The sequence below is a fragment of the Saccopteryx leptura genome, chromosome 1 (genome assembly GCF_036850995.1).
Source record: "Saccopteryx leptura isolate mSacLep1 chromosome 1, mSacLep1_pri_phased_curated, whole genome shotgun sequence".
Taxonomy (NCBI): domain Eukaryota; kingdom Metazoa; phylum Chordata; class Mammalia; order Chiroptera; family Emballonuridae; genus Saccopteryx; species Saccopteryx leptura.
In genome coordinates this window covers 315,806,595-315,824,700 of record NC_089503.1, presented here as the reverse complement: position 1 = coordinate 315,824,700, position 18,106 = coordinate 315,806,595, and the positions used below count along the sequence as shown (strand labels likewise).

General features: G+C 55.1%; 1 protein-coding gene across 2 annotated transcripts in view; it reads left to right on the top strand.

The window, feature by feature from the left end:
• The window catches only part of SHISAL1 (shisa like 1), a 119,000-nt gene that overhangs the window by 62,209 nt on the left and 38,685 nt on the right, over positions 1 to 18,106 (top strand). The window contains exon 1 of one of the 2 annotated variants that reach the window (XM_066358627.1): positions 84 to 895. The exons of the other annotated variant lie outside the window; for it this stretch is intronic. The gene's annotated coding sequence lies outside the window, so the exon portion shown is untranslated. Of the gene's footprint in view, positions 1 to 83; positions 896 to 18,106 lie in introns of those variants that run through there. 2 annotated transcript variants of the gene reach the window in all.

Sequence of the window (18,106 nt, the reverse complement as noted above, 5' to 3'; positions counted from 1 at the left end):
AGTCCAGTCTGGTCCAGGGTCCATTAGCAACCAGGCGGCAGGCAGGTGAGTGTGGTTCAGAGATGGAGTGAGGGGAGAGGAAAAGAAGGAAGGGAAGGAGGGAGGGAGGATGAAAGAAGGGAAAAAGGAGGGAGAAAGGAGCAGAGCAAAGGAAGGAAATGAGGGAGGAGATAAGGAAAGGAGTGAAAGAAAGGCAAGGCAGGAAGGAAAATCAATGCTGAGAAGGACGAACAACAGAGGGAATGAAGAAACAGTAAGAAAAGCACAAAGGGAGAGAGCGCGCGAGAGAGGAGAAAAGAGATTGCGAAAGGAAAAAATGAGGAGGGAGAGGGAGAGTGTGAGAGAGAGAGAGTGAGAGAGAGAGCAAGAGAAAGGGGGAGCTCGGTGCGGCGCCGGGGCCGGCCGGCTAGGAGCCACGGGCTCGGAGAGGGGGCAGCAGAGAGGGCGCGAGCGAGCAACGAGCGGCAAAGAGTGAAGTGGCAGTGGCGGTGGCGGCGGCGAGCGCAGGGCCCGGCGAGCATGAGCGCGGCGGCGGCGGCGGCGGCGGCGGCGGCGGGCGCGGGGCAGGCGGACGGGCGGGAGTCGCGGGCCGCCCAATAGCCGCGGGCGGGCGAAGGGGCATGCGGCCGGCGGCCCGGCCAACAGCAGGAGCTCCATCCCGAGCCGGAGCCCCAGCGCCGCGCCGCGCCCCGCGCGCCTAGGAGCGGGCACCTTCCTGGCGCCGGCCGGGAGACCCCGAGTCCCCGCAGCCCCCGGAGTCGGGACAACTGTTGCGGCAGCGGAGGCAGCAACGGCTTCGCGGGGGCGTGGGCGGCCTCAGACCCCAGCAGGCGGTTCAGCTCCGCAGGCGCGGCTCCCGGCAGCGGAGCAAGGAGCGAGCGGCGGCGGGCACGAGGTGAGCCGCGCCCGGTGCGGGCCGGGCGGGGGTTCCGCGGAGGAGGGGTGTGCCAGGCTGGGGTCCCTGCGCTTTGGAAAAGGGGTCGGGGGCGGAGCTTCTGGCGGAGGAGGGTCCCGGCGAGTTGGGGGCGGGGTCTCCGCCGCCTGGGCTCGGGTGAAGGGATGCGGACGCTGGGGTAGGAGGGGTGGGTACTCTGGGGGAGGCCGGTTCGGTGCGTTGGAGGTCCGGGGTGCTTTGAAAAGGGGCCAGGGACGCCAAGGGGAAAAACTGGGGGAAGGAGCCGTGTCGGGCAGCCGTTGCCCTGGCATTGTGGTCCGCGCTAGGGCTCACCGAGGTCGGGGTCGCTGAACCCTGTAGAGGACGGGGCCCAGGTTTAAGGAGCAGTCCGGGGCGCATGGTACCAGGACGCAGCTGCTTGGGCTGGAATCCGCGTCGGAGGTGGGATCAGAGTCCGAGGACCGAGTCCGGGAGCGCAGCTAGCCGGGAGCCCGGTGCGCGCCGGGAGCCCCGTGCGCGCCTGACAGCGTTCCTGAGCCACGCTGGAGACCCGGCCGTTTCCGGGGTCCCAGCTGGGTGGCGCGGGCGACCGAGAAGAACCCTCCAAGTGCGTGTTCCTTGCTCCCTGTCTGCCTTGTGGCCCCAGCGGAGCCGCCACCGCCTCCCGGGGCAGACTCAATATTGATCCCGCGCCTGGGGCTGGGTGGCCCTGCAGCGGCCTCGGAAGCTCATTAGAGCCAACGGTTGCCATGGCAACGAGACCCCAAGCGTCTTCAGGTTATATTTATTCTAATTATTATTATCATTATTAGTATTAGTATTTGTTATTCAACCAGAGGAAACAGGAAAGGAGGGAAAAAAGCCAGTGCGTCCTGGCGCCTCCAACTGTTATGTCTTTGAAAAGAGCTAGTGCCCATTGTTGGCCCCGCAGGGCCCACAGGGGGTGGGGGGAGTGGGTTCTCAGTGTGGGTTGTCCCGCGGCACCCCTGGGGCGGTGGGGCCGGGAAGGAGAGTTATATAATCTGCCGTGGGAGCGTATCTGTACACTTCTGTGTCTGCCCTGCTGCTCTCGGGCTCTCTGATCCCTGGCTTAGTGATGGCTCCTGACCAAGAAAGCCCAGACAGGGATGCGAAGAGCAGCCAGTGCCCTGCACCAGGAATCACAGCAGATGAGGGTTGGGGGATGGGGAGGGGGGGCTACAGCTCTCTCTCTCTCCCTGGCTGTGTGACCTTGAGCAAGGAGCTCGACCTCTCTGAACCTCTGTTTCCCCATCTAAAATAGCATGGGAGCCATTCCCACCTCAGAAGATTGTTGTGAGGTCACTCTAAGGAAGCCCGGTAAGGTCTGTGTGCTGTGGGCTATGGGCTGTATGACCCAAGGAACTGCCTGCCCTCATCTGGGCCTCAGTTGCCTAGTGTTTAGAATAGGGGCCTGGACCCCAGGTTGTCTAAGATGTCCTTGGTCACTGGTGTCCTGTGACTCTCACTCTAGCTGTGACTGAAATACTGTGTATAGCAAGTAGGGCTCCATTCAGACCCAGGCTGAAGGAGAGCCTGTGTCATCCCTTTTTCCTTCACCTGTAAGAGGGTCTGAGTGTCCCAGGAAGCAGGCAGCCCAGCAAAACACTGAGACTTTTTACCTATGCGTACACTGTGGATGGAAATGCTATTCAAAACCAGAATCAGAATAACCTTTGAGTCTAGGATCAGTCCAAGACAATCCCCCTGATGGTCAAGGTTGCCCAGAAGTGGGGGCACCTCTCCCACTGTGCCCTGGATGTGTGACTCCTCAGGACAGAGTACCTCCCTGTAAGCAGTGCATCTCTCCAGGGAGGCTGTTTGCTGTGCCTGTCCTGGCTGGGGGAGGTGGAGGTGGAGCAAGAGGTGGCCAGAAAGTTTGATGCAGTGGGCCAGGCCGGCACTGCCACCTCTCAGCTAGGGCTAAAAGTTTTTTTTGGGGGGGTGGAGGCAGTCTGTCTGTTTCTCTGTCACCATCACCTGGAATTCCTGGCTCTGTCTCAAACATCTGGGAGGTACTGGACTGCTTTCCTGGGAAGGTGAGGGGAAGCGGTTCGGCATGGAGCTAGCTGTGTGTGTGAGAAGGTGTGTGTTTGAGTGAGCGTGTGAGAATGTGTGTGGCGTGTTTGTATGAGGATGTATGTATGTACCCCACCTGCCCTCTCTCAGGCCCCCCAGCCTGGAGCGAATGGGGTAGCTGGACTGGGCAGAAGTGCACATCAGATCTGGCTGCTTCGTTGTCTGCGTCCATAATGGACAACTTCCCTGACACGGTTGCAAGGTTGCACCTCTGTGGCAGCAGGGTTGCACTTGACAGTTAAAGCCCAATGGCCCAGGATGTGCCAGGCATTGCGCTAAACAAGCACAGAGCCCCATGATGTCACTAATCCTCACACCAACCTTGTAAACTGGCGATTACTGACTGTTGTACAGATAAGAAAACAGGCTCAGAGAGGTTAAAAATAACCCAGCTAGGGTCACGCTCCTAACCACGGCGCTACACCATCTGGAACTAGGCCAGTGCCTGATGGCGATCATCATGGCTCCTTAGGACACAGGGCAGTGAGCCACTGCAGGTCAGGATCTCCCCAGTCTCACACCCCAATTGCCCTGTTGATGAACTCTGGTCGGACCCAGAATGTGGCATGCCTTACACTCAGATGAAAGCATCACCTCCCTCAGCCTCTGTTGCTTTAGCATCTCCTTAGCCGAGTCACACAGAAGTTGTGTAGGTTTCAGAATGAACAAGGACCCCATCCCTAGACCCCCAGAGAGGCTTTTCCCAGCCTAGCTGCTCTTTCTAGAAGTTACTAAAGCAATAGTCAACCTCTAAGAACAGTGGGGCCTTGTTTCCTAGACACTATTCTATGAGGTGGGGCTCTGAACATTTGAAACCGGTGAAAGTGAGCAGGGTGACTTGAGCCTGATGCTCTGCTGGGGACATCATATGCCATTCAAGTCTTATTTCTGCCTCCCTCCCCCCTCTCCCTCCAGCATATGCATTCCTGACCCCTTCGCCTTATGTGACCTCTCCTTGCGGAGATACAGGAGACCCCAAGGCTCCTCAGACCTGTCCCCAGGGCACTCCTTGCTTAGACATGATCAGGGCTAGAGATTTGTTTGATGACTAGCCTGTCACCAGGCCTTGCTAATGTACTTGGTCCCAGGCGTCAGCTTGGTTCACTGTGACAAGTCCCTTCTTCCCCTTCTTCATGGCTGATGGCTGTAACCAGGTTGGAGACCCGGAGGGCTCTCTCTGGGCATCCTGACTTTGTCACTCATCAGGAAAGCACTTGCCCTCTGGGCCTGGGTTTTCTCATTCAGCAGCGTGGGAACATGAGAGTTGTGGTGGGGAAGGCATTGGTAGGGTGTTCAGCATGGGAGCCCCACTCTCCATAGCTTACAATGGGGGGAGTGGCAAAGACAGGGAGCCCAGTGTGTTGGGGGCGTGGGAACCCCAGAAGTAGCAGCTGCATGGCCAGTGAGGGAGCTTGCAGCTTCTCTGCTCACCCACGTACAGATAGGGACACCGAGGCCCAGAGCACAAGGGTGAAGGGCTCAAGGTCACAGTGAATAGGGCGTGCTGGAAGGCCAGAGCTGTTCACTGATAGGATGCAAACCTGATGGACATTGTCCAGAGGCGTCAGAGGCCAGTGCCTAGAGTGGTGGGAGGGGTGGTGCAAACACTCCTTGGATTTAAAACCCCCAAGGCTCTCCCTTCAGAAATAAGGCTTCAGAATCTCCCTTGCCCTGGCCATCCAAGCAGAAAAGCCAAAAGATGAAATGCAAATACCTCCCGTCCCATATTTCCCGACGTCAGACATGAATGGAGTGTTTACTGTGCGTGTTCCTGACAGCCTGCCTCCTTCCCTCCCAGCCTGGGGCGCACACTCCCGTCCCCGCCCATCTGTCCGCACGCACAGCCACCTCCGCAGACGCACGCAAACTCGCCTTCCAGAAATTAAGAAGTAATGTACGAATTTCCCAAATTACACCCATTTAACACTGAATTAAATTCTGGAAGCCCTGGGAAGGGGGAAATTTTTTCTTTCTTTCTTTCTTTTTTTTGTTCACACTACCCTGGAAAATGAGACAAACCGTGATCTTTTAAAACCCGGCGACATCATCTGATTATTCCTCCCTGGCAAGCCTCATAGAAGTGTCCGGCGGAGGGCGGGGACAGCGCTGGCTCGGCTTGCGGCTGGGCTGGGAGATTTGCATTGGGAAATTGGGCTGGGAAAGTTTGTCTCCCGCGCCAGATCAGAAGCTCCTAGTCGCATAATGGGCTCAAAATAAAGTGCCGCTTTCTTAGATATTGGCACAAATTAAAAATAAAGGCAAATTCCTTCCATACTGTAGTGTGAGCATTTCCTCCCTGGCTCCCGCGGGTTACAGAAACCACGGTGATTTGCTTTCACTTTGGCTTTGGGCTCCTTCTCCCTTTGTCGGGAGACTCTTGTGTGTGCAGCTGGATTTACAGAGCTACAGAAAATGCAGCTAGCTTTTACCCACATTTCCGGAGCGCCCACCCTGTACTGGGCACAATGCTGGGCCCAGGGGACAAGAGATGACTAAAACAGGACCCCACCCTGGTAGAGTTTGCAGTGTGGGCAGCAGAACAGAAGAGAGCCAGACGTCTATGAGCCCCACCCCAACTTTGCCTGAGTGGTGAAGGAGGGCTTCCTGGAGGAGGTAACTTTTTGCTTGGGTCTCGAAGGGTGGGTAGGAGTGTGCCCAGCAAAAGAGGGAAGAGGACATTTCAAGAACAGGGGCAGCCTGAGGAAAGGCTTGAAATGGGTTTCAGACAGGCACAGCCTCCCAGTGACATGTTCAGATTTTAATGTTTGTGGGTTCTTTGTTGCAAAGACCTTTCATATCCATTATCTTCCAGCGCCTTCAGGCAACCCCAAGGTTGATCTCCAAGTCTCCTAATTAGAACAGAGCCCAGAGGGAAATGTGAGGTGGCCAGAGACACAGCCAAACAGGGCTCTGAAACCTAGGCTCTGTGCCCCAGAGCCTTGGGCTGGGGGGCAAGTGTGATAAGCCATTATGTGAAAACTAAAATACCAAAGACTACAATGTCCCCTTTCTCCCTCCACCTGAGCCTTACTCCTCCTTTTCCGGTGCTGGCTCTGAGCCTCATCTCTGCATCCAGAAAGTGTGTGTGGGGGTGGGTGGGGGGGGGGGGTGGATGGAGCCTCTCTCTGCCTATTTGCAAGGAACCCTAGCATTATCCCTGTGCTCCAGAGGCCAGGACACTGGTGTTCAGCTTTAAGTTCAGCGGGAGTCCAGCACAGCATCCCCTGGGCTTGCTTCTGAAGGTCTTTGTTGTTTAGATTTTTCAGGGAGTAGGTCAGGAATGTGGCATCTTCTCGGTGTAACTGTCCGGAATCTGATCCCTGGGACCTTGAAGCCTTTGGGGAATGAGCAGTGCCTCTGAGCTTAGGCCCATCGTCAGGGCAACGGGCCAAGCTGGAGACAGGCTCCTGGCACCGATCCCCCCGAGAGCAGCCTGGAATCATTGAGGTTGTGCTCAGGGCTCTACCCTGGAAAAGTCTCCCCTCAGCTTGTTCCTAACTCTGAGACCGGTGGACAAGTTACATAACCCCTCAGCCTCAGTTCCCCCATCTGCGAAATGGGATACTGTGTGTGAACGAGAGAAGACACATCTGCTGAAGGTGCTCAGTTTAGCACACGGGGTGCATTCAGAAACACGTCAGCAATCTGTATTCTTACTTTGTCACCATTAGAAAGTTGACGCTTATTCTGTTTATATCACTCCTGCCCCACAGAGAAGCAGCCAGGCAGGAACCAAACTTGATCATGCCTGAACCCCCTGAGCAGGGGATTCCACAACAGTGGTTGTTGATTGAATGAGGAAATGAATCAAGTGAGCCATTAGGCCCGGGTGGTGCCTGCCCAGCGCCATGGCAACCACAGAGCTGTGGAGACGGGAGTCAGCTCCAGCTCAGACTCAGCTGCCTGCTTCACACCCAGCTCTGCTTCCTACCTATGGCCCATGTTGGGCTGCTTGTTTCACTCTCTCAGCCTCAGTGACTTCATTTGCAAAATAGGGTTAGTAGTGCTAATAATAAAATTACCTACAAGGGTGATTGTGAGGATTAGAGGTAAGGAATATAGCATTTCAGGCTCCGGTATCAGTTACAGCGGTAGCCGTTGATTATTACCCCGGAGTTCTGGAGGGACAGTCAGGGTTTAATCCCAGTCTTCACCACTAATAGCTGTGTTACCTTGGTCAAGTTACATCATCACTCTGAGCCTCAGTTTCTTTATTTAAAAATGGGGATAGCTTCCTCCTCACAGGGTTCTTGCAAGAGCTAAATGAATTGCTCAAGGAAGGTGCTTAGCACATAGTAAGTGCTCAGTAAATGTTACTGTTATGCTGATCATGACCGCTATATTGAATAACAAATACCTAGTAGACACAGAAGCAGTGGAGCTTCTCTCTGCCTGCAAAGGGTAGAGACCACCTCATTCCTGACTTAGCTCTGTAGCCAGCACCTAGCCCAGGTGTCTTTGAACATGTCTGTGAATGAAGGGATGGACAGATAGTAGGTCCAATGGGTGGATAGATGGAAGAATGTATGGGTAGGTGAATGGATGGATGCATGGATGGGTAGATAAGGTGGTATGATGCATGTATGAGTGGATAGATGGATTGAGGAAGGGATGGATAGGTGGATAAATGATAAATGGGTGGGAAGGTAGGTGGATAGATGGACAGGTGAGTAGATGGATAGAGGGACAGGTAGGTGGATGGATAGATGGACAGGTGGGTGAATGGATAAATGGACAGGCATGTGGATAAATGGATGAGTGAATAAATGAATGATGGCTATGAAGAAACATCGAAAGTCAGATTAGGGCAGATGTGGAAGGGGCCAGAGGACTGGGGTACAGGCTTCCCTTTGAGGGCCAGGAGCAATGAGGTAGAATGAGTCTTGTTCTTGTAGCCAGGTATGATGTTGGTTTTCTGCAGAAACATTTGTTGTCCCCATTTCAGGGTACTGGAGATGGTGGCCCTTATCTGGAGCCCAGGCTACTTGGTGTCCTTGACAGTTTGGTTCTGGAGCTAGACAGAGCTGAGTTCAGACTATGGCTTCCTCTTCTTGCATGTCTCTGAAATACTTGTTCCTCCATAATATATGGGGAACACTCTGTCTCCCTTTGGGGGCTGTTGTGATGTGCAGAGATAATGCGTTTGGGCGTCGTTTGTAATTTGTAAAGGTTACAGTGGTCTCCCCTACCTGCAGTTTCACGCTCTGTGGTTTCTGTTCCCGCAGTCAACCCCAGTCTGAAATATTAAATGGAGAATTCCAGATATAAAACAATGTGTATGTGTTAAATTGTGTGCCTTCTGCGTGGCATGATAAAATCTCGTCCTGTCTTCCTGTTCCGTCTCACCTGGGCTGTGAATTGTACCTCTGCCTGGCATGTCCACACTGTAGATGCTCCCAGCCCGTTAGTCACTTAGCAGCCTTCTCCATTATTGGATCGACAGCAGTGCTATCGTAGTGCTTGTGTTCAAATGACCCTTATCTTGGTTGTAATTGTTTTATCTTGTTATTAGTTGCTGTTGTTAATCTCTTACTGAGCCTAATTTGTAAATTGAACTTCATCATAGGTATGTGCAGGAAAAAAGCATAGTATATACAGGGTTTGGTACCATCTGCAGTCTCAGGCACCCACTGGGGATCTTGGAACATATCTACTGAGGATAAGAGGGGGGTGACTATACACTGAAAATCTGAGGAGGTGTTCGGGCTCCATATGGTGAGTGACCAGTTACACAGGAGCTTTCGGGGCAGGGGTGGCATGGCACAGGCAAGCCTGTGGATCACCTGATTCCTGCCTGGGGGTCCGAGGCTAGGGGTCAGGAAAGGGGTGGGAAGGAGGGCACCATCAACCAGTGGGCAGATCTGTCCCAGGGAGTGGAACAGTGCGTCCAAGCCCCACCAGGAGCCCTGTTCTGCTGGAGAGACACCCCCACCCCACTTCGTCCTCACTGCAGCCCTGTCCTGGGTGCTAGCAAACACACCTGGCTTAATCCTTGGAACACTCTGTGGCAAGGGCAGGTTACGTTCGCCACCAAGGCTCAGAGAAAGGATGTGACCTCCCCATGGCACACAGCTGCTAAATAGCAAAACCAGGATTCGGCGGGGGCGGGGGGGGATTATGGATACCCACCTGTGCTCGTCCCTCATTACTGAGTGGCTTCACCCAGCCAACTCTCTGCCTCAGCTTTGTCATCTGTAAAATGGGACCTAAGCAGGCCCTCTTACGTCGCATGTGGGCGAGGGTTACTGAGGCAAAGTGTTCCAGAAAGGAGCCTTCCACACAGACCCCCTTGTTTGCAGTGTCACAGTCACCTGAATTTTTTTATTTGGGGGAGAAAGATGTGGGGTAGCAAGCCTTGGGAAAGAGGTGGGGCCTGGTAGGAGCCAGTGAGGAGCTGCACTGGGGTTGGCCCAGCCTTGTCAGGGCCCAGAGGTCAAGGTCGGCAGGGTCTTTAACATCTAGAGTCTGGTTCTGCTGCTGCTCCTCAGAAGGGGCCAGGTGTCAGACAGGAGAGGGTGAACCATTCGTGGGGTGGATGTCACATGATTATTCACTCCTGAGATTGCCCCCAGGGCCGGCCTTGGCGAGCTCCTGGTCTGTAGGAAGACTGGGCACAGTTGCCTTTTCTGCCCTACATCAAAGACTGTGCAAGTGTGGGTTATTATAGGATGGGGGAGTGATTCTGCCGGGGGGTGAAGGGGTGAAGCATCAATGAAGCCTTTCCAGAGGAAGCGGAACCCCAGAAGGTAGAGGGTGAGTTGAATCGGTTGATGAACAAGGAATGGGGGTACATTGAGACATAAGGAACAGTGTGTATGGAGCCCAGAGGAAGGAAACTTCTAGTACTTGGGCATGACTGTCCTGTGGCATTTGTGGAAAGCTGAGCAAGTGAGCCTGTAGAAGTCGGCATTGGACTGATCCTTGAGGGCTCAGTGAAGTGAAGGAGTTGGGACTTGACTCCAAAGCCAAATGACTGAGAAGTTTAGTTTGTGTGCAACAAATTTGGGGTGCCACGGGTGTCAGCAGTGGTGATGAACAGGATGAGGCTGATGTCTGTTCAAGTCTGGACCTTGAGAGCTGGTGCGGGTGAACAAGGGTTTGCAAGACCTCGGGGAGATGGCTGGGAGCTCTCCTGCCACCTTTGGACGTGTCCTCTTTCCCGTGCTGTCTGGCCATTGCCACCAGGGAGCCCTCCTGGGTGTGGAAAAGCCAGGCCTGGTGCACTGTGGGCCCATGTGGCTACCCAGTGGGGCAGCACACACATTTGGGACATGCACAGGCCCTGGCCTGGCTCTCGGCAGCTGCTGGCTCACCTCCCGCTCAGCAGCTTTGGTGCCAATTACAGAGTGTGGACGGGAAGCTTGTTAATCCCCAGAAGCGGGGCCAGGTCCAGGGGTGATGCATGGATACGGGCCCTCCAGTCCAGCTGTGGGGGGTTAGAAGTGCCAGATTGTGGTGGGGAGTGGGCTCCGTGCTATCCTGTGGTCTCTGCTGCAGCCCTGTTTGCATAAATTTGATGTTGATTGGCCTAAAGGCAACTTCATTTAATCATAGCTGACAAGTCTCTCTTGCAACAGCAGCAGCTACCAGTCAGCTCATTGCCGTGATTTGTTAAAACTTGCTAACAGTCCATCCCTCTGCTCCCCCACCGCCCTCCCTTCCATCAGACTGGAAGGGACCAACAGGATCTGTTAGCTGTCAAGGGAACCTGCTGCAGGCCTCCTGTGCGTGCCCCAGCCCAGGGCTTCTCAAATCTACAGGCACGTGGGAATGGGTCGGCACCTGGCCTCTGAGCTGCATTTCCAGCCGAACCCCAGGACATGCCTGGGATACTCGTCTGTGGCCTGTACTTTGGGGATCAGGGCTCTAACACAGGGGTTTGAAACTGGGCTGCCTGTGTGTGGTAATAAAGTTTTATTGGAACATAGCCTCAGCCATGGCTTCAGCATTGTCTCCGATGCTCCCTCCCTGTAACTGCAGAGGCGAGTCATTGTACAAGACCTGGCGGGCCCCAAATCTGGTGATGTCTGCTGCTTGGACCTTTACGGAAGAAGTCTCCCAACCTCTGATTTAGCACAGTGGCTCTCGAATCGAGTCAGAATCCTCCAGAAAGCGATGGGGTAGAGGTGCAGATTTCTTGCCCTCTGCCTCCCTCCAGCCTGGTTCCAATCCAACAGGTCCAAGGGTGGCCTGAGACCCTGCATTTCTAACTAGCTCCAAGCTGGGGCAGAGGACCTACACTCCAGGCACCCTGGTTCGGTACATCCAGGATCTCCCATGACAGTCTCCATTTATCTCGTCCTACTCTGAACACCATCCCCAACAGACAGAAGGGGAAACTGAGATCTGAGAGTTGCTTCAGCGTTCCAAGGCCCTGAGCTGATAAGCTTTGGCCCTTCCCCACGACATGCTACACCCTGACCCAGGCACCTCACCCTAGTGTGCAAGATGCTCTGGGTACAACACATTCTGGATGTGACATATCTTAGGTAATAACACACCCTAAGGTGCAACAGGCCCCAGTTGGGTTACCTGGCTTGGTCTGTTTCATATCTGGACTCCACAGCAGGTCCTGCTGTTAGTAGAAGGAGCACCTTGGCCAGATGCAGAATGCTATTGTCTTTGTGGAGCCGGGGGCGGTCAGGGTGTGAAAGGCACAGCCAAGAGCGCGTGGCACCCAGTGGGGCTTGCTGTCGTCCCTTGCTGGTATCTGCAGAGCTGCTGGCCGTGGTGGCGTGTCCTCAGGCAGAAACTTGTCCCGTCACCCCTGAATCACTTGACATCACTGCGAATGGTCAAGGGCACGTTGTGCCCAGAACACTCTTCATCTCCCTCACCTTCCCACGACCTGGGAGGAACAGAGAGGGGCTGGGCACCCACTTACAGAGGAAGAGACGAGCCTCCCAGGGGCCCAGCCCCCTGCCCGGGCAGATAAAAGGCAGCAGTGGGGCTCTGTGTCTGGATCACATCAGGGTCCATCTGGTCAGGTGAAGTCTCTGTAATAGGAGGACATTTCATGAGTGGGCATCCTCAATATACAGATGAGAAAACAGGCACAGGGCAAAGGGACAGGGTGTTGGGACTCAGCAGGCGAAGGCCAGGAATTCCCATGGAGAAAAATCCTTACCGGAATCGGACAATCCCAGCACCAGGGATACACCTCACACCTGGCACCCAATGTGAGGGCTGGAACCTGGGCCCGTGTGCCCTCCCCTACCCCTGTCCCCACAGGACCCACCACCATTACCTCTGCTCCTCTCTGCGTCCTGGCACAGCTACGTGCATTCTCAGAAGTTCAAGTTTCTCCAGCTCCTTCCAGCCTTGTCATGTGGGTCAGACTGAGTGCAATCCGGGGACATAGAGCCCTCCCTCAGTCCAGTGTTGCTCCAATGCCCTGTGACACTCCCAGTGGCTGCGGCCCATTCTGGCAGCTGTCGAGTGTTCCAGATGCGTCTTCCCATCCATCCATTTGGGCTGTCTCCAGGGTTTCCCTCCTATAAACAATGTTTCTGAGAACAATCCTGGTGCAGGTGGAGGTTGGTGCCCGGCGTCGCAGAATCACTGAACACCTGCCACGTGCACATGCTGTTGTGGAGTGACCTGGCCTCCCTGAGCTTGCTGTGGGTTGAGCCCCTCCTGCGCCCCTGGCCCCGGACTGCCAGGCAGGCTGGGCTGTGTCGTGGTTCTAACCTTTGTCAAAGGCGAATAAAGGAATTTCTACGTGTAGGGTAACCAAGGGTGCGTATGGGGGGCATCCAGGAGGGTCGGCCCATCTTTAGAGTCAGACGAACATTGTCCCGTCGCACGTCTGGGGTTTTCTGTGCCTCGGTTTCCTTCCTCAGAGTGCTGATGTGGGGACTGAATGCGCTCAAGTGCGCACCTCACTGGGGCAGGACCTGGCATGGAGGAGGGCTCGAGCGGTGGTGTCACCCACAGGTGCCAGCTGAGCCTGAGGGCTCAGGGAGGGAATCACACACGTATGGGAGCTTTAACCCAGGTGTGGCGCCTGGAACCCCGACTCAGCCGCTTCCTAGCTGTGAGATCTCACAGCAACTTCCTCAATTTGCTCACCTGAAAAATGGGACTCTTGATGGGGTGCTGTGAAGACACAGGAGGCAGTCAGACTGGAGCCTGGCTGGGGGGACAGTAACCAGGAGGCAGCCCCAGGCCCCAGGCCTGAGCTGGGCTCCCGCCAGGTGACTAGGTGATACAGGACTGGTCTCTCCAGCTCCCCCACCCCCATCCACCCCCGAGGAGCAAGCTGAGCTCCTTTCAGCACAGACAGCCGCGTGATGGAAAGGCTCCATTGCCTATACAAGGCCTGCCCAAGCTGCCCTACTTTTATTTGGGGTTTAGGGTTGATAGCGATGCCAGCAGCCATAGATGGGCAGATGAGGATGTCCCAGGAAGTCCCCAGATTCACACCGTGCACAGACACATGTTCCTTTGAGAGCAGACCCTCACGGAGCCCAGCATATGCCAGGGTCTCAGCCCTGGATAAGTGCCCAGCCTTGGGAAGGTGACCCTCAGTCACAGGAGGCTGTGAGGCCCCAGGGAAGGCTGTGCTGGGGTTGGGGGGGAGCACAGGCTCTGGGCAGAGAGTCTGTGAGCCCTGCAGGGGCACAGAGATGCTGGTGCTGGACCACCTGCTGTGTGACTTGGGCAAGTAACTGCACATCTCTGTGCCTCAGTGTCCTCGTGTCAAGAGCCTAGCACAGAGAGTGATGATATGGGGGCAAATGCTTGGGACAAGCTCCATGGTTCATGGGCAATCTAGGAGGGAGGACAGGAAGTAGGGGGAAGCATGAGGGTACAGCCTAGACCAGGCATGGCCAACATACAACCTGCAGGCCAGATCCAGCCCGCATAATGAGTTCATGTGGCCCGCGATTAAATTTTTAATATTCTCTGCACGACGCACTGTGGAAATGAAATAAGTGGTACTTTTAAATCATTATACATAAACTATAATATCTAACCATTGTACAACAATGAAAGTCAAAATCTCAGCTACTCAGAAGCGGAAGTGTCTTTGATTATTGGAAATCGGGATATTTAAGAAGATAGTGATACGTGGAAAAGAATTCTGCGTGTGACTAATCTAGGGTTAACTTCCAATAATTGGTCAAATGGATTCGCGATACTTCTTTATTTTTTTTTTAAATTTCATTATAAAGATTTTTTTTGTTAATTTGTCGTACTAAATTACTTACATTTATTCATAAACAAATTACATAATAAAATTTGGTTTACTTAAATGAATCGTTTTTGTATTTAACATTTTTTTATTTTAATACTTCGTCGGGCCCATAAAAAAAGTTTTCTTTCTAATCTGGCCCGGGGGCAAAGACTGTTGGCCACACCTGGCCTAGACCAACTCCAGCCGCCCCCCATCCCCACCTGTGTTCTCCCTTCCAGCTCCTCCCTAGTTCAGCCCCCCACCTACCCCCCACCCCAGCCCCGGTACCGCTGCTTTGGACACGGCACACTCTCCATCTCCCCTTCCACTGAGCTCTCGGGATGGCCTTCTCATCCTGTGTGCACACTGGCTGGCCAGGCAGAGGACAGGTTGGACAGACCCAGGGGACCCTCTCGGGGTCACGGCTGGCTGCTGTGTGAGCTGAGCTAGCACCACTCTTCCTCGTCCCCTCCCCTTCCCTATCACAAGCAAGCCCAACAATGCACACACTAGGTGCTCGAATGTCTCTCCCTCCCCATGTCACTTGTCACTTTCCTCCTCCTTTGCTCTGCTTCCCGCCTCTTTCTCAATGAGAGGGCCACCACCCGAGCTTATGGTGGTCTTCATGACTCGTGGGGTGGCCAGGGGCCTGGAGTGCTCTGCTGGGCCCTGCCTGCTGCTGTGGCCTCATCTCTCATTGCCCTGGCATCTTCCTTAGCCCAGTCCCCCTCATCCTGCGCATGTGCTGGGCTCACACTTACCTGGTCTGGATAAGGCTGGCTTGCCTGTCAGCTCTCGGCTTCCTCGCGGCCTCCCCACCCAGACCAGGATGCCGGGATTCATGGCAGTGCGTATTTGGTTGGCTTCATAGGAATGGGGCGGTCTGTTCAGCCTGCCACATAGTGTGAAGTACCCAGCCCAGTGTCCACCCAGCACCACAGTCAGTGTGGAATAAATGAATGAATGCCTGAATCAGCTCCTCCGCCCATGCTAATGCCCCTTCAAGGTGAGTGTGTTATCCCCATGTACAGAAGGGGAACGGAGGCTCAGCATTCTTCCCCATGAAGGAGGGTCCTGGGCCAGGGGCCCTCACATGCAGGGACAAGAATAGATGCCCGAGCATCAGAGGGAAGCGTCCTGACAGGCCTTCTGCATGTCTGTCTTTCCTCTTTCATCTGACATTTAAATGATTCATTCTTCATGTGTTGTTTTTGTGTTTCTCCAGTGAGAAAAAAAAAATGCTGCTGGGATTTCCAGGGTTGTTTTATCTTCATGGTGCAGCCAAATAATTCAGGAGAACAGAGCGAGGCAGAGGGTGGCTGGGTTGCCGAGGGCCCGTGATGGCCTCAACTGAGCCTGCCCCTTCGCCAGGAGGAAGCAGGCTGGCGTGGGAGCTGTGGCCCTGTGGCCTGGGTGTCCATCCCCCCGGGGCCTCTGCAGGATGGGGATGTCCAGCTCAGCCTCCTTCAGCGATGTGCCCTCGGGCAGACCTGTCCCCTCCCCAGGCTTCAGGTTCCTCACCTGTGCAGGGGGGAAGAACAGCGGGGCCCACCTCAAAGATTCAAGAAAGTGATGTATGCAGAGGACTCGGTGAGGGCAGAGCTGCCCCAGGGTGAGGGCTTGAGAGAGGGAGCCATAGAACGCGCCGGGGTTAGAACTGGAACCCAGAGTCCAGCCTGCAGGCAGGGGCAGGTGGAAGTGTCTCTGAGGGAGGAAGACCCAGTCAGGGAGGGAGTTGGTGGCGCCCTGTCCCAATTGTAACACTTGTGTCGACACTCCACCCCCCATGCCATCTGCAGAGCATGCTTCTCCCTCCCGCACTGACCCCACAGTGGCCCCGTGGAGCAAGGGTTACCATGCCTGCCTCACACGGGGAGCAACGGGGGCCAGGGTTACAGATGCAGGGCTCCGAGCCATCCCACTGGAGCCCAGGAGGTGAGATTTCTTGGCTAAAGTGAGCATTTCCTCCAAGAGGCTGGTGCTCAACGTCACTCATGGCGGTGACAGCAGAATTTGGGAGTTTCACCAAAGCCTCTGCCTCGGTCTGCAAATTTGCTGTTTGCAACAACGTGAACCTGGCATCCATCCGGGTGGTGTCTCTACTTTTAGGGCAGTAAACATTGATTCAGCACCTACTGTGTGAAAAGCATGGTGGAGCAGTAAACATTTATTCAGCACCTACTGTATGAAAAACATGGTGTGTGTGGGGGGGAATACTGAGGCAGATTCACCGCCCCCTAGAGGAGCTTGGACCAGGCAGGGAGGCAGTTAACCAGCAGGTGGGGTGGGAGGCCCAGCCACAGCAGGAAGGAAGCCGCACAAGGGAAGGCGTGCTGTTCAGACACTCATTTGCTAAGGGGGCACACAGGCAGCCCTCAGGCCCCTAAGCCCTCAGCAGTGGGAGCACAGCAGTGGGCAGCTCCAGAGAAACTCGCCCTGGAGCCCTGGCTAGATGTGCCAGGTGTCCCTCCAGCACTCGTGGCCCTTTCCGTCTTTCCTCAGTACACCAGTAAGGTGGGTTCCCTGGTTCCCATTCTACAGATGAGGATATTGAGGCCAGCGAAGTTAACTTGCCCAGATTGCTCAGCAAGTCAGCGGCAGATCTCAGATCCCAGGTCGAGCCGGGCCTGAGTTCAGGCTGGTGACCTGCCGTCACTGTCTGGAAATGCTCAGTCATTTCTGAGCAAAGGGCTCACCATCTTTTATTTTGCACCGGACTATGCAAATTATGTCACCAGTCCTCGGTCCCAGCCCTTGTCCGGGTTGTGATCTAGTGGAGAGGATAGACACTGCCCAGAGAGCCACTGTGCCAAGCGCGCAACTATAAACCAGCATCTGTGGTCAGAGGAAAGGTGGACGGGTGGTGAGTGCCCACGGCAGAGCGCCTGTGTGCCAGGTCAGGGAAGGCCTCTTGGAGGGCACAGGCTCTGGGAGCTGTGGCTGAATTGGCCAGGTGAAGGGAAGGCACAGCACGGGGGGGGAGGGGGCACAGGGAGGGGCTGGAGGATGGCCAGTGTGACCAGAAGCACCAGGACCCTGACAGAAGTCTGGTTTTCACCCTGCTGCCTTGTGGGAGGCATTTGGAGGGTTTTAACTAGGGGCTGAAGTGGTGGGACTTGCGTTTTGAAAGCCTCTGCTTCAGGTGAGGATGGGTCGCAGGGGGCAGTGCAGTTCAGGGCAGCCCCATGGAGCTTGATGGCTCGGTGAGGGGAAGATGGAGGAGTCGGCGGTGGGCGTTGGGGGAGGCACAGACTTGGCTTGCAGGTCTGCGTGGGGAGGGGTGCAGGCCACTGAGAAGGGAACGGTGTGGGACCTCAGGGCCTGCGTGAGGCTAAACGAGAGGTTGTGGGTGAGGGGCTGACACAGGGCTGGGCACCAGCAAGGGCTCAGTTCACAGTGGTCAGTACTACAGGCCTTGTAGCCCAGAGTCTGGGCTGCCTGTGAACATGCCGCTCTCCAACCAGTGTCTGTCCAGTGTCTGTCCTCTGTGTGTGTGCTCAGCCACCTCAGGGCACAGGGACAAGGCATGCTACCTCCCTGCTGCCTGCTGCTCCCTCCTGCGGGCATGTGGGGTCAGGAGGACACTGGTCTTGCTGCACGCAGGTGTCATGCCTCCTGATGTGTTTATTCCCAGACTTAATGTTTCAGAGAGTGATTTTATAACCTCCAAGTGGATGTTGTTCTGAAAACAGACGTCCACAGACTTGGGATTAGGTTGGCACCACTGGAGAGAGGCCCTGGGAACTTGGGAATTTGCTGGAGGTTAAAGCTTTGCCGCTGATACCATGTGTACTCACACACATGTGCATGTTGTATAGTGTGTGCTGCCGGGGTAGGAACACGCTCATCCATCAGTGTAGACAGGGTGCAGGAGTGGGGCATGTGGTTTGAATCCTGGTTGTTCCCCTCACCTTCCATCTGCACCCTGGGGAGGT